This window comes from Cupressus sempervirens, chromosome 11, assembly GCF_028749045.1.
Source record: "Cupressus sempervirens isolate cs-2001-9-10 chromosome 11, ASM2874904v1, whole genome shotgun sequence".
Taxonomy (NCBI): Eukaryota; Viridiplantae; Streptophyta; class Pinopsida; order Cupressales; family Cupressaceae; genus Cupressus; species Cupressus sempervirens.
The window spans coordinates 674,772,146-674,787,638 of NC_143128.1; the positions used below are offsets into that span (position 1 = coordinate 674,772,146).

Here is a 15,493-nt window from a genome sequence, read left to right on the forward strand (position 1 = left end):
CTACCCCCAAGCACAGCATAGCAGCATGAACAACATTGACGGAACGAAAACATATGTCACTCGATGGAGACCCAAATTACTCGAGATATTCAAACATTTTTGCAAATGATGCCAAAAAGGAGGCCACTTATCTGTGGAACAAGCATCTTGGAGGCAGATCAAATTCCAGGCCCCTTGGAGCTACGGTTTTGGATGCCATAGGCTTTGATATTAAGTACACAATGAAGCACTAGGTTGATCAACTGGCCAAGCTTATCTCTGATCGGGCAAAGGAGGGCAACGCCTTGTCCAAGAAGGTGTATCTCAACGCCACTTTGCAGTGTCGACATAGCACCCAGAAGGTGATAATCTCCTCGCAAAGGTGTTGAACACGGGCCTATTTGACTACTTCTTGGTACTATTCTATAACAATCCTTCCTGCCAGTATGTCGATGGACTATGCTCTGCAATACATATTAAATATTTTATATTGACTCCTTAATATTATCAAGGTTCTATTATTCATTTATACATTTGCACTTAGGCTCTAATGCCATGTTGTGAAATGAGGATCGCTACAAATGTAATAGTACAACCCTCTTTGGTATGTGTTTTCCAAATGGTAGTGACGTCTTATTTAAATTGAGAACAAGCCATGAAGAGACATGTCCCGTGAATAGGACATGTCTATTCGTTAGATAGATAGTTAATATAATAAAATTTAATAATTGATATATTTATATTTATACATACATACATATCTATAGATATATATACTATATATATATATTATTAATTTCATGCACATAACAATAAACTTGTATATATAAATTATATCTCATATAATTATATATAGGTTTATCTGACACAAGCTACCAAACATCAACAATGGATAAGGCTATATTTACAGAGGCAGCAATTAAGCAATCACAGTGATGGAATATTGTACGGTATAAACAAGAATATTTTGCAAAGAACTAAGGAGTCAGTAAATGAATTATTGGAGCTGCATCCTACAGGGACATAACATCTAGTCAGCATGCCATTATAAAGGAAAGAACCAATCAGAACATACACAGAATTTTTTACATACATTGAAATCAGAAAACAATAACACCGCATGATATTCAAACTTGGCACATCACCATATATACTGCAAACAATTCAGAGCTTGCCCTATATAGTGAACAGGAAGGATCATCAATATCAAAAGCAGAAATAATATCAGAAGTTTATTGATACACATTACACTCAGAATAATAAATCTTACTCCAGCAAAATGTTTTAGATTCTACCCCCAAGCACTGCATAGCAGCATGAACAACATTGATGGAATGAAAACACATTTGATTCACTATCAAGCACATAATCTGGAAGCAGTTGACTCAGAATTCGATTGAAAGGATTTCCAAGAAAAATAAGCATTGAATAACGATAATATTGTTGAAGATCTGTTAAAACAAAAAAGAATGATCAAATTACTTTGCAGATTGAATAAAGCGATAGCGTAGAGTCTCCAGCGATGTGTAAATGAAGTTCTACAGCAGTCACAAGAAATATGAACTGTTCATATACAAGAAACCTATGCAGTGTCTTATAACTCTATATACCTCGGGTCAACACTCTATACACATGTAGACTTCAACGGACATACATAGACAGCAGATATATTCTAACAGAAGCCACAAATAGCAGCGATAATCAAATACATCAATGAGAATATGAGAGGCAAACAACCATGGAAGAATATGGAAAGTCAGATCAATATTTTTGAAGCCCGATAAGTTGTAGAAGGGTCCTCGTGTTGATTTGTGACAGCAAGAGCTGTTATACACTTGCCCAATAAAAGCAATAAGCTGAAAAATATTAAATATGAAAAGGTGTGATTAAAGTATGCTAGCACCAAATAAATAATCATGTCATAAATAAATGATTAATAAGGACTTAATGAAGAGGTGAGAATTTCTTAAGAGACATATCCCTTGACTTAGAAAAAGATACAAATAAGATGTGTGATTGTAGTGAAAAAGGTAGTGAGTAGAAAATGTGGAAGTGAAGAAAAATAAGGGAAGCAGCGATATATCAAGAAGAACAGAATATATAAAATATAAGTCGGAGGCAGATATTATAAGGGAGAAAAAGATATAGAAGGATATACAATCAGATTTTCCATCCAATTTATGTATTACATCAGAAATAAAGAGAAAGAAAGTGAAATATAAAGGAGTCTGACTTGAGATAGATTTGAGAATAGATTGCATCCATTATCAGTTTAAGCAAGCAACATTATCAAGGTGGAAACATAAGTTTGAGTGCAGCGGGTTGTTGCTCATGAAGACAACAACGGGAGCTGGTGCTTCCAATAGGTCGGTGCCTGCAAAGTGTGGAAGTTGGAGTTTCCAGTGAGACGGTACTCATAAACATAGGCATTGGAGCCTCTAGTAGGTTGGAGCCTATGAAACACTGTAAAAGAATAAGTTTATATAATAGCAATTATTTTGCCATGATTTTCTCCCACGTTGAGTTTCCACGTAAATTTTGTGTCAATGTGGTCAGGTCAATAATTATTGGTTTCAGCATTTAAAGTTATTGAAGCAATTGTTTGGATAAAAAGTTCTAAATTGGCAAAATTGTTATTATACTGATTAACTCCCCCCCTCCCCCTCTCTCAATATAATTGTGTGCTCTTCAATTGGTATCAGAACCGGTTCCTTCTTTAAAGCCTAATAGTTTGAAGGTAGATCTAAAAGAGCACAAATGAGCGGAATCCTTCAAAACAAAACACCATTGTTTGATGGGATGCACTACGCATACTGGAGTATAAAATTTGGAAACGTATCCAACTGCTGTCGGATTTGAATTTTGGCAATCAGTGCTAGATGTTTACACACTGCCACAAAACCCACCCACGGGCACAGCTGGAAAAAGAAAATGTGAAAATAATGCTATAGCAAAACGTGAGATTCTATGCAATCTTGCCGAATCAGAATTTGCAAAAGTTATGCACTAGAAATCTGCCAAGGACATTTGGGACAAGTTACAAAATGTTTATGAAGGGGCAAATACTATAAAGAAAGCAAAACTACAAACCCATAGAAGCGTATTTGAAAGCCTCCAAATGAAGAATGATGAAAATGTTGCCTCTTTTCTTGATCATATAGATGAAGTCGTGAACTCAATGAAAGCCCAAGTGAAGAAGTGAAGGAAAAACTTGTTGAGAAGATTTTAAGATCTTACCTATAAACTTTAATCGTAAGTTATCTGCAATCGAAGAAAGGGCAGATTTAGACACGTTGACAAAAGATGAATTACATGGGATCCTTACTGCTTATGAAATATGAGTTGGAGGAAATGAATCAAAGAAGGAAATAGCATTCAAGGCATCTTAAAAGGGTAAAAGCAAAAAGAAAATTTCATGTGAAAGCTCAAATATTGAATTAGATGAATCAGATGCTTGTTTCAAAAGAAAGTTAAAAAAGAGTAATGGAAAGAACAAAGGAAAATTCAGATGTTTTAATTGTGGAAGACCGGGACATTATGCATCAAAATGCCCTCTAAACAGTAGTGAATATAGTGACAATGAAGAAGAAAAGTACACAAAGAAAAAAGGAAAGAAGCATGCTAAACACAATCATAAGAAGAAGTTTCACAAACACCACAAGAGTCTATACTCAAAGAATGAAAGCAGCTCATCAGAAGAGAGCAATAATGAATACCAAAGTGATGATACCGAAGATGAGATACTCTTTTTGGCAATGACTAGTGAGCAAGAAGAAGATGATGCAGATGAGGCATGCAGTGAGGATGAATGTGTTGAGGAGGCAAGTATTTAAGAAGAAGAAATTGGTGAGACGTCCAGTGAGGAAGAAGATGTGGATGTCATGGAAAAGTTGCATTATGCATACACACAGAATAAGAAACTAAAAGAGAAAGTCACTAAGTACAAGATGAAAATTAAGGAAATGAAAACTCAACTAGAAGATGCCAAACAAGTTGAGAATGATGTGTAAAACAACCTAAATGCAAAAGTAGAGGAGTGTATCAAATTAAGTCAAGAAATTCAAAAGCTGAAAAAGGACCTAGAGAAAAGCAATATCAAATTGAATAACAGTCTCAAATTTGGAAAGAGTTCTGAAATTCCAACTGACATGATTGATAGTCAACAACCATCCACAAGAAAAACAGTAGGTAATGATGGAGTCAAACAATCAGAAACATATTTTCAAAGGCTATGCCAAGGAAGGAAGAAGTAATGATTCATCCATGAAATTTAAAGGAATTGAACTTAAAAAGGATTATAGAAAGCAAGGATATAAACCTAGCTTATATGGATATTTGTTACTCATGCAACTACTTTGGTCACAAGGCAAGAGAATAAAGAACACAAATGAGAAATCCTCATGAATGGAGAAGCAGAAACTATAATCCATACTTGAACTATAATATTGTATGTTATAAATGCAATAACTATGGACATATTGCAAAATATTGCAGACTTGATGTTGGAGAAACTCGTATAGATAACAGGAGACAGAATGCAAAAAATAATCACAAAAGAACCATAAAAGTTTGGAGAACGAAGATAAATCAAGAAGTAGGAGAAATAAGTGCAAATGCTACTTGCAAACCATACATCTCCTAGTTGTAAGGAGAAGCATGAACTCAGGGGGAGTTATAAATGAAAATATTCATTAAATCCTTGGAGAGAAGAATTAACTGACTCAAGACATGTTGATGTCTTGAAGATTATATTCTGGAGTTTCAAAAGTTGATTGCATTGATTTAGAAGAGGAACCTCCAAAGAGACAGATGCAGTGATGATAAATCTAGAGTATGAAGGAGCGTTGATGAATCCTTCTCAAGGGGGGTATGAGAGAACTTTCACAAGGGGAGCTTTTGATGACTAGTTTTGACAAGTAGCCCTTTGCCATTGATGTCAACGAGGGAGAGATGAAGAAAAGATAAGAGCCAAAAGAAATAAGGAAGTATTGTCATCAATAACAAAGGGGGAGATTGATGAAAGTATTGGCATTGATGTCAACAGTATGAAGATATCACTGTAAGCAATGTCAAAGCTGTTCTAGAAGAGCGTTGGAGATACTGTAGGTGTTGTCAATTGCACTTAGTGAAAGGTAAATTATTTGGTGAAAAAGATGATCATAGGACAGTTCACATAAAAAGAATATATTTATTATAGAAGACAAAGAGAAAAAATATAATACCGAAAATAAACACTTCCAGAATGAGACAAGTGAGAACTTCTGGATAAGGCTATATTTACAGAGGCAGTGATTAAGCAATCACAGTGATCAAATATTGTCATTGATGGTTTAAATAAGAATATTGTGCAAAGTACTAAGGAATCAGTATATGAAATATTGGAGCTGCATCCTACAGGAACATAACATCTAGTCAGCAAGCCATAATAGAGGAATGAACAGATCAGAACATACACAGAACTCTGTACATACATTGAAATCAGAAAACAACAACACTATATGATATTCAAACATGGCATATCACCATATATGCTGCAAACAATTCAGAGCTTGTCCGATATAGTGAACAGGAAGAGTCATCAATATGCAAAGCAGAAATAAAATCAGAAGTTTATTGATACAGATTACTCTCAGGATAATATATATTTGAATCACTACCAAGCAAACCAAGCACGGCATAGCAGCATGAATAACATTGATGGAATGACAACATATTTGAATCACTACCAAGCGCACAACCTGGAAGCAGTTGACTCAAAATTTGATTGAAAGAAGTTCCAAGACAAATAAGTATTGAATAACAATAATATTATTGAAGGTCTGTTAAAACAAAAAGGAATGATCAAATTACTTTGCGGATTCAATACAGTGATAATGTAGAGTCTTCAACAATGTGTAAATGAAGTTCTACAGCAGTCACAAGATATTAAAAGATAGATTTATTATTTAATATGAAACGTTCATATACAAGAAACCCATGCAGTGTCTTATAAATCTATATACCTCTGGTCAATACTGAATATGCATGCAGACTTCAACGGACATACATACACAGCAGATAAATTCTAACAGAAGCCACAAATAGCAGAGATAATCAAATACATAGATGAGAATATGAGAGGTAAATAACCATGGAAGAATATGGAAACTCAGATTAATATTTTTGAAGCTCGATAAGCTGTGGAAGAGTTATTGTGTTGATTTACAGCAGCAAGAGCTGCTATGTACTTGCCCGATAAAATCCTCCATATTACCATATAATTGCACCTTTATAACAAATTGATACATAATAACTATGTCCCTTGCCGATCAAAGTGAACTACATTAGATTTATCTTTCCCTTAATTCATCAATTCACTACCCCTGAATATTAATATTTTAATGACTTTATTCATCTGCAATTAAAAACTCATTTGCCAGCATTAATGTCTTATTCTGAGCCAACTATTAAATAAGCCTTATTCAATAAATAGTAAAATACCTTTGCAAATTTGTCTCCAATGGAGACCAGAAATTTTGTGAAACCTCCAATCGTCGGTACACACTGAGAATACTGAATGGCTCCTACAAGTTTATCTAGGATAGATAACCCTCAATACCAAAAATTCTGTCCTAGGGGTTTCCATCTTGAGTCTCTAAATCTCAGAAACTCAGAAATATTAATGTAAGAAAACACAAATCATTCCATCACATCCTTAAATCCAAAGCCTCCTTTAGTAATATAATTTTTCCATTTTCTATTGACAGTTGTTGAATAGTGACTTTCATTATAGCTACTTAATAATCATCTAGCATTATTTCAATTATAGTTTGAGTTGTCAAATTAAATAATTTACTACGCCTTTCTCAAACTTGTCAAAAATGCAACACTGCAAGTTCTCCAACCCAAGATTGCTTTCCCTCGAGCAATCCACACCTATAAACTAATTATCGAGATCCCATATCAATCTTGGTGTTAACACTGAAAGAAGGTAGAGAACATTTATCAATTTCAATGTCTATACTCCGTCATCGTTTGGCAAATATATATCATTTCGCAGACCGATCAGAATGGTCATGACCTTTCATTACAAATGGTTTACACCTTTATTAGATTAGTTAGTATTTACTAACTAAACCGATCCATTAAAGATGTGGTTGGTTAGTAAATACTAACTAACTAATTCTTAGCAATTTAACTTCAGATTGATTTGTGTCTCAATCATTTGTAAATGAGCAAATACTCGATATTAATATGCATCTTGTTCATCTTAGATAACAAGGCGGGTTGACCTGACCACAACTACCTTATATTCAACACTACCTCTTAGTGAAGGAAGATTAACTAAGTATGAACCAATTTAGATACCACATTACTCGTGATATCAAGGAGTATAATAAATATCAAGTCACCATGATATTCAAACATCCCAGTTCTACTATGTGTACAGACATCATGTCATGATAATCAAACATCTCGATTCTACTATGTGTATAGACATCATGTTGCATGATGTCTATCGTAACACATTATGGCCTCTCACCATGATTATCTCATAAAGAAAGGTATCACATTTAATCATATCCATCAAAATGCTCAAGAGATACTAAGTATGACATATTTTGATATCATCCCACCCGTGATATCAACGAATACATTGAACATCAAGTCAAGATGATATTCATATATCCTGGTTATGGTATGTGCACTAACATCATGTCGCATGATGTCTACCATAACTTATCATGGCATATCCACGGACATTACATCACATAATATCCACCATGATTATCTCAAAAAGAAAATATTGATACACAACAAATATCAAGTCAATATGATACCCACCAATAATAAATAAAACAATAAAATTTAATTAAATATGATATTTCAATAAGATATCAAATTAATTTAATATTGTATTATGACTATGACAAATATAAAAATAATATATTTATATAAACAACAATATAGATAATAAATTATAATATAATATTTAATCTAACCTAAAAATAAACAAGAGGTGTAGATGAGTGAGAATAAGGTTAAATAGTTATAAATTAACATTGTGAATGCATTAATTTTTGCCTAGAAATGCACTTGTGATATGATAGAATGACTCATATTTTGTTATTAAGTTCTCGTGTTATATTATTATATATTTGGGTATTTAAGCCCAAGAATAAGAGGCCAAAGTACCCAATATGACACTAACTACCTAATATCATACTACGATCAATACATATGCTTTAGACAAATTTGCACCTTCTACATTGACAACTTAAAATATGTGCAATGAGGAAAGTTATCCATACCAATATCTGAATTATAGAACTTGAAGAAGTGATGAAACATTTGGAGTATCACATTATATGTTTAAGCATGTTATGCATGCTACTAGAGAACCATAAATAGTTGGAAAAACTCCCTCAACGATTAATACATATAAATTTGATGTTGATGAATAAATATGATGTAATAAATAAGAAATCGAATATAACTATTTAATTTTAATACATAGTGTATAAAAACTTAATAATAATTTACATATCTTTTAGAATTGAATTATTTCTTTTTTATGGTTATTTCCTTTAGTATGTTTTTTTATGTAAAATATAATTATTAATTTAATATTAATATATATATTTAAGTTTTAAATATATTTAAACTAAATGATAAATTGTTTAAATATAAAATATTAATAATAATAAATGATATAATTTACAAATTGTAACACTTATCAATTATACATATTACAAACACTATTATAAAATATAATTAAAAAATAATATTGCTTAATTTATTTTTACAAAAGTAAAATAATAGTAATAATTTAACTACATTTATTAAAAAATCAAAGTTTTAAAAAAATTAGAAATTCAAATACAAAGATATAACATATTGAAATTATATTGTTAGTAAGAATTAATATTGATTACACATGTTGTGTGAGGTGGAAGATAAAATGATTGAAAACAAAATCTTATCAACAAATGTGGAAAAGATAAAGTTGTAATTAATGCATTCATTAATGCAAGATGAAGTTAGAAAATATTTGTATTTTTGTGGAAGAAATTTAATTTTCTCCCCCACCAAAAATAGTATGGACCAATAGAATGGATGAAAAATGTGATTTATAAAATAATGAAAAATTAGAAAATGATATAAACATTTGAAGTTTCATATAATGTTTTAAATTCTTTGATTTGATTGGTCAGTGTTAATGTCATATTAGGAGTGACGTGAATGCATAAGTATTCCTGCCATAGGCAGGAACTAATAATAAGGATATTTGTCAACATTAATAAAAGTTTGACAATAATTATAATCTACTTTTAATGAAAAATAATAATAATAAATATATATATTCAAGCATATAATAATATCATTGTATTTAGACTGATATCCTAAGGTCACGACGATCCATTCATACGCATATATATGTTGCGGAGCATCTTTTACATAAAAAGAAGGAAAAAAATCACGGAGCGATCCAAGGGAAGATTAATTTAAGCGCCAGATTTTAGAGTGGAGGAAGCCTTAAAAGTGCAGACATTGGAAGAGTAGAGGAATCATTGAAATAGAGAGATGGAATAAGGAAACCCCGCCAGCATATACTCCTTAGCGAAAACTAGACATAGCTTATCTTCATTCTCGGCATGTATCATGCAAGACCATTCGCCGGCAACAGAGGTGACACCTGAACATAGGCAAGTTGAACAATCTACAGCCATTCGTTGAACCACGAGAGGGAGGCACTATTAATGGAAGATTTTTGATATTTATGAATGGTGCGAAACTTGGACATTCAATTACGTTGAAATCCATCAATCGTGGGGTGTCGTACATAACATAGCCCTGGGTAAAAACACGCTAATGGAGTGTTAAACAAACATTTATGATAAAAGATCAATATTATAAGGGGGACCCATAAGACATCATCATCACCAAGTCGGACATGGACTGAAGATAGAGGAGTATATCGGGTTTGTGGTTGAAAACCAATACATATACAAAGACCCAACATATTTACAAAGCCCAACAATAAACTTTGCTAAATCACAATGACTTTGAGGGAAATTCGAAAGGAGTCAAGATTATAAGGAAATCGCAAGGAAGGAGATATTTAAGTTGGTTTATCAAAAGGGGCATAAAGCTACTAATAAGAGAAGAGTATTAAGTTTATATATAATTAGGAGAGTTCCTAATCCCAAATATCTTTATCTTATACATAAGTTATTAATATTTATTTCAAGAAATTTGGAAATCTTTGAAGATAAATACAAGTTCAATATATTTTCAACTATAGGACATATAAGTTGAAGTTATTCATAAAGTCTTAAACTGAAACTGAGAACAATTTGAGGTATAACCAAAGCGGGACATTATAGTGGCATCAGAGCCATAATCCTGCCATCCTGTGAATGAAGGCTTATGGAAACTTACGAGAAGAGGACAAATAAAACAACAATGAATGATTTGGCAAATGAGGTGAGATCCTATATGGAACAAAATAACCAAACCAACCAAACTATATTGAATCAAATGGAGAAGTCAAATCAAGCCCTTCTGCAAGCATTATAGAACATGGGGAACTCCATTAATAATCTGAAGAATAATTCTTCCCACGAGAAAGATATGAGTTCAAATGAACCAAATGTTAACGAATCATCATCATCTAGAATTCCGAGACCTCCCTTCTCACCTAGAGAAGAAACTCAAAGGGAAAAGGAGGGAATAAACCAACCTATCAATAGCACAGTGGAGAATGCAAGAGCCTATGCAAACCTTGAACTCGAAATTAGGGAACCCATAACTTTTGCAGAGTTTTGTGAGGGTCAAAAACATGAAGTTCCTAAAAGAACAAGAAGATATGTTAATAAAGATCTGAAACACAAGGTAAACAAAGTGATATTGCCCAACTTTAATAGGTTAAGAAAAATGACAGCCCATGCTTGGCTTCAAAAATTAAACACATTTTATTCTTAGCCCAATGACGGAGGAAGACACACTCCAATTTGCTATACTCCATTTAGAAGGCACGGCACATGAATGGTGGCACAATGGGCTTCTCTCCTTAGGACATCAAAACATAAACTCATATCAGGAATTCTCCCAAAAACTGATCAAACGATTCAGCCAAGTTGAACCTGAATGGTACTTCAAAGAATTGACCCATTTAAAGCAGTACGGAACAGTGGAAGAATTCTCTAATGAATTCCAAAAACTTGCAGTCATGGTCCCAGATTTATCTCAAAAGAGGCTTACATACTTATTTGTTGAAGGCCTAAAGGATTCTATCAAAAATATAGTTAACCCATTAGAACCTCAAATGGTGGAAGAAGCCATTCAGAAGGCTAGAAAAGTGGAATCTAATTCATCAAAAGAAAGATCTAAGAATTTCTCAACTAAGACGAAGCATAAAAATGAAGACTCACGCAAAGACCAAAAAGAGAAAGAATGTCATTTTTGCAAAGAGAAATGGAGTAGAGGACACCAATGCTAGAGTAAGGAGGCCCAAAAGCAAAAGGAGGATAAATTGAAGAAAGGCATATGTTTTAGATGCAGAGGCCCTTGGGAACCTGGACATAAATGTGACAAGAAAAGTCAACTCCATCAAATAGAAGCAACACACAAAATAAATAATGAAGAGGCTTCAGAACAAGAATGTGAACAGTGATTAAAAGAGGATATGGGACTAGAGAATTATTGAAGCTTCGAGGAAGTTCAACTCTGGTCATACTCTAATCTGGAAATGTAAATATCAAACAATACATATATGTATATATTTTTATAATTATTAATAGAACTTTAATATTTAATAAAAGGAAAGAGTGGCAATTAAGGGAGAACTACTCATGACATCCTATTGTTAGCACCTTCCTAAGAGGGCAATTAAGGGAGAATAGCTAGGGTACCCTATTGCAGCAGTATATAGGGAGAACCGTGGTCAAGACACCCTATTGCTCTGTAATTAAGGGAGAACCGCTAGGGCACCCTATTGCAGAATTAATTAAGGGAGAATAGCTAGGGCACCCTATTGCAGTAGTATGCAGGGAGAACCGTGGTCAGGACACCCTATATCTCTGTAATTAAGGGAGAACCGCTAGAGCACCCTATTACAGGAATAGTTGAGAGAGAACCGCTAAGGGCACCCTATTATAGTGATAGTAAGGGAGAATTGCTAGCAGGGCACCCTACTACACTATGATTAGGGAGAACTGCTAAGAAACCCCACTATAGAGAAAATATTATAGAGGCTTAGAATGAGATAAGTCTCTCCTAAGGATTAAATAGAGCAGGATAATCTTAAAGAGATATTTCTGGAGACTTGGGAAGAGATAAAGTCTCTCTCAGGGTTCATATAGATTATTCATAGGGAGCCATTATGAAGCAAGCAACAAGATATGATATCGTACATCAAGATAAGTTCATTATCGATCTTAATAATTTTTTGTGATTTTTAAATTTATATTTATAACCATCTAATCCCAAATTAAAATTGTTGTGGCAGGACTCTAATGAGGTACATCAATCAAATCAAGAGAAGAGAATTTTGCATTGCTTGAGGACAAGCAATTTGAGGCAGGGCGGACTGTCATGTCCCCATTTCCAATAATAATTAAATAATAAAATATTATTAGATAAGTATAAAGAGTAAAGTTAAATAAAAACATATGTGGAATTTTAATTAAATTAATTGGAATTCAAGCCATGTTAATAATATAAAACTAACTATATTATTAATATAATAATATAGTATTTATAATTAAATAAATAAACGAATAATAAATCAATAGATTAACTAAATAATAATTACAATAATGATTAAACTTGTATTAAACAATAATAAATAAAACAATAAAATTTAATTAAATATGATATTTCAATAAGATATCAAATTAATATAATATTGTATTATGACTATGACAAATATAAAAATAATATATTTATATAAACAACAATATAGATAATAAATTATAATATAATATTTAATCTACCCTAAAAATAAATAATAAGGATATTTGTCAACATTAATAAAAGTTTGACAATAATTATAATCTACTTTTAAATAAAAATAATAATAATAAATATATATATATATTCAAACATATAATAATATCATTGTATTTAGAATGATATCCTAAGGTCACGACGATCCATTCATACGCATATATATGTTGCGGGGCATCTTTTACGTAAAAAGGAGGAAAAAAATCACAGAGTGATCCAAGGAAAGATTAATTTAAGCGCCAGATTTCAGAGTGGAGGAAGCATTAAAAGTGCAGATGTTGGAAGAGCAAAGGAAGCATTGAAAGAGAGAGATGGAATAAGGGAACCCCGCGAGCATATACTCCTTAGCGAAAACTAGACAAAACTTATCTTCATTCTCAATAGGTATCATACAAGACCATTCGGCAGCAGCAGAGGTGACGCCTAAACATAGGCAAGTTGAACAATCTACAGTCATTCGTCGAACCACGAGAGGGAGGCAGTATTAATGGAAGATTTTTGATATTTATGAATGGTGCGAAACTTGGACATTCAATTACATTGAAATCCATCAATCGTGGGTGTCCTGCATAACATAGCCCTGGGTAAAAGCACGCTAATGGAGTGTTAAACAAACATTTATGATAAAAGATCAATATTATAAGGGGGACCTGTAAGACATCATCATCACCGAGTTGGACATGGACTGAAGACAGAGGAGTATATCAGGTTTGTGGTTGAAAACCAATACATATACAAAGACCCAACATATTTACAAAGCCCAACGATAAAATTTGCTAAATCACAATGACTTTGGGGGAAATTCGAAAGGAGTCAAGATTATAAGGAAATCACTAGGAAGGAGATATTTAAGTTGGCTTATCAAAAGGGGCATAAAGCTATTAATAAGAGAAGAGTATTAAGTTTATATATAATTAGGAGAGTTCCTAATCCCAAATATCTTTATCTTATATACAAGTTATTAATATATATTTCAAGAAATTTGGAAATCTTTGAAGATAAATACAAATTCAATATATTTTCAACTATAGGACATATAAGTTGAAGTTACTCATAAAGTCTTAAATTGAAACTGAGAACAATTTGAGGTATAACCAAAGTGGGACATTACACATGGAGTCACACACATGACATCAAAATGTTTTACATGAAGTCACCACGGATTCTCTCACGTGGTGTTGACATCCACCATGAACCATATCATAGGGTGGCTCCACCATGGCCACTTCCAGGGGATAGAATAAGAACTTTCACTTCAAACTTCACTCTCTCATAGAGAAGAATGCATTTCAAGGTATTTCACTTAAAACATCTACTTCACAAAGAGGAACTAATAAAGCAAACACTAACCTTTTGACCTTCTCATCAAAAGTTACTTCTAATGAATTGTAAAACAAAAACTCCCTCAAATACCATTCTTCAGACCTCCTCATACAAGGTTTCATGTGATGGATTTTAAAACTCCCTTTGAATATTAATTCTTCCCTCTTCAAAGAACTGATCTAGATATGTTTCACCAACTAATCCCCATGGCAGCAAGTTATTTTCTTCAATCTCAACATAGAACTTCATCATACGAATCATAGTCCTTTGACTATTACAGTTTCATAGTCACTAGCCAACTTATCTTGACATGGTCCTTAGATATCAATTGAAGCTCATCCCTTATCTTCTCTCAATATCATGTGAGCATACGTTGATACATAATGAATGTACTAAGGTTGTGAAACTTCTTTGGAGGTACAGGGTTAAAACCTGCAATATGCCTTATGTACCAAATTTCTTTTCCTAAAAGAACATCATCAAAGAGAAATGAAAAGATCAATGGATATAGCTCTTATAGTACATATAGGCGACAGACTACAATAAACAAATAGATATAATACTCAAAGATAATTAATACTTATCTACACATCAATGTCGTTGATACGAGTTGCTCCAATGAAGGTCCATATGTATTAAATCAAAGGATGGTTCAAATTAGAACTATGGTGGTGTATCTCCCCTCTAAAGTTGGTTAAGTGGGAATCGAACATTGGTTATTATTATTTCCCCTCACAGTGTAAAATTCCCACTCATTCCATTTTGTAGAGTTGAAACATTTCTTCCAATTTGCTTTGGGAGTAAGCATGTAATCTCTTAGTGATCTCAGTGTATATTTGCATGGACATGATCGTTACCATCCTTCACTTGCCTTCTCTAACATGAGGCTTGGCGAGAAAGTCAGTCATCTATCCTTCAATGATAATGTACCTTGAAACTAAAAGTTAGAGAAACCATCTTGACATGCTATACTCCCTCTGAATCAATATCATTGGATGTCAATAGATGTAGATTCTTGAGCTGCTCCCTTTTTCATGAATGCATGTCTAGTTCATATACTTCAATCATGGAAAATATCTTATTCCAAGGAACTCATCATGATTTGTTAGTTTAATAATCTCAACATTGCACACAAGAGCAACTTCTCATACACAAATGTACTGGTCTGATTCCATAGTAACATGAGTAAATGTAATAAATT

The 15,493-nt window shown here is 32.9% G+C and overlaps 1 protein-coding gene across 8 annotated transcripts in view; it reads right to left on the reverse strand.

Annotated features, from left to right (window-relative positions):
- Positions 1-15,493, reverse strand: part of LOC149531528 (sulfate transporter 4.1, chloroplastic-like) — a 220,521-nt gene that overhangs the window by 117,799 nt on the left and 87,229 nt on the right. The gene's annotated exons all lie outside the window — the stretch shown is intronic.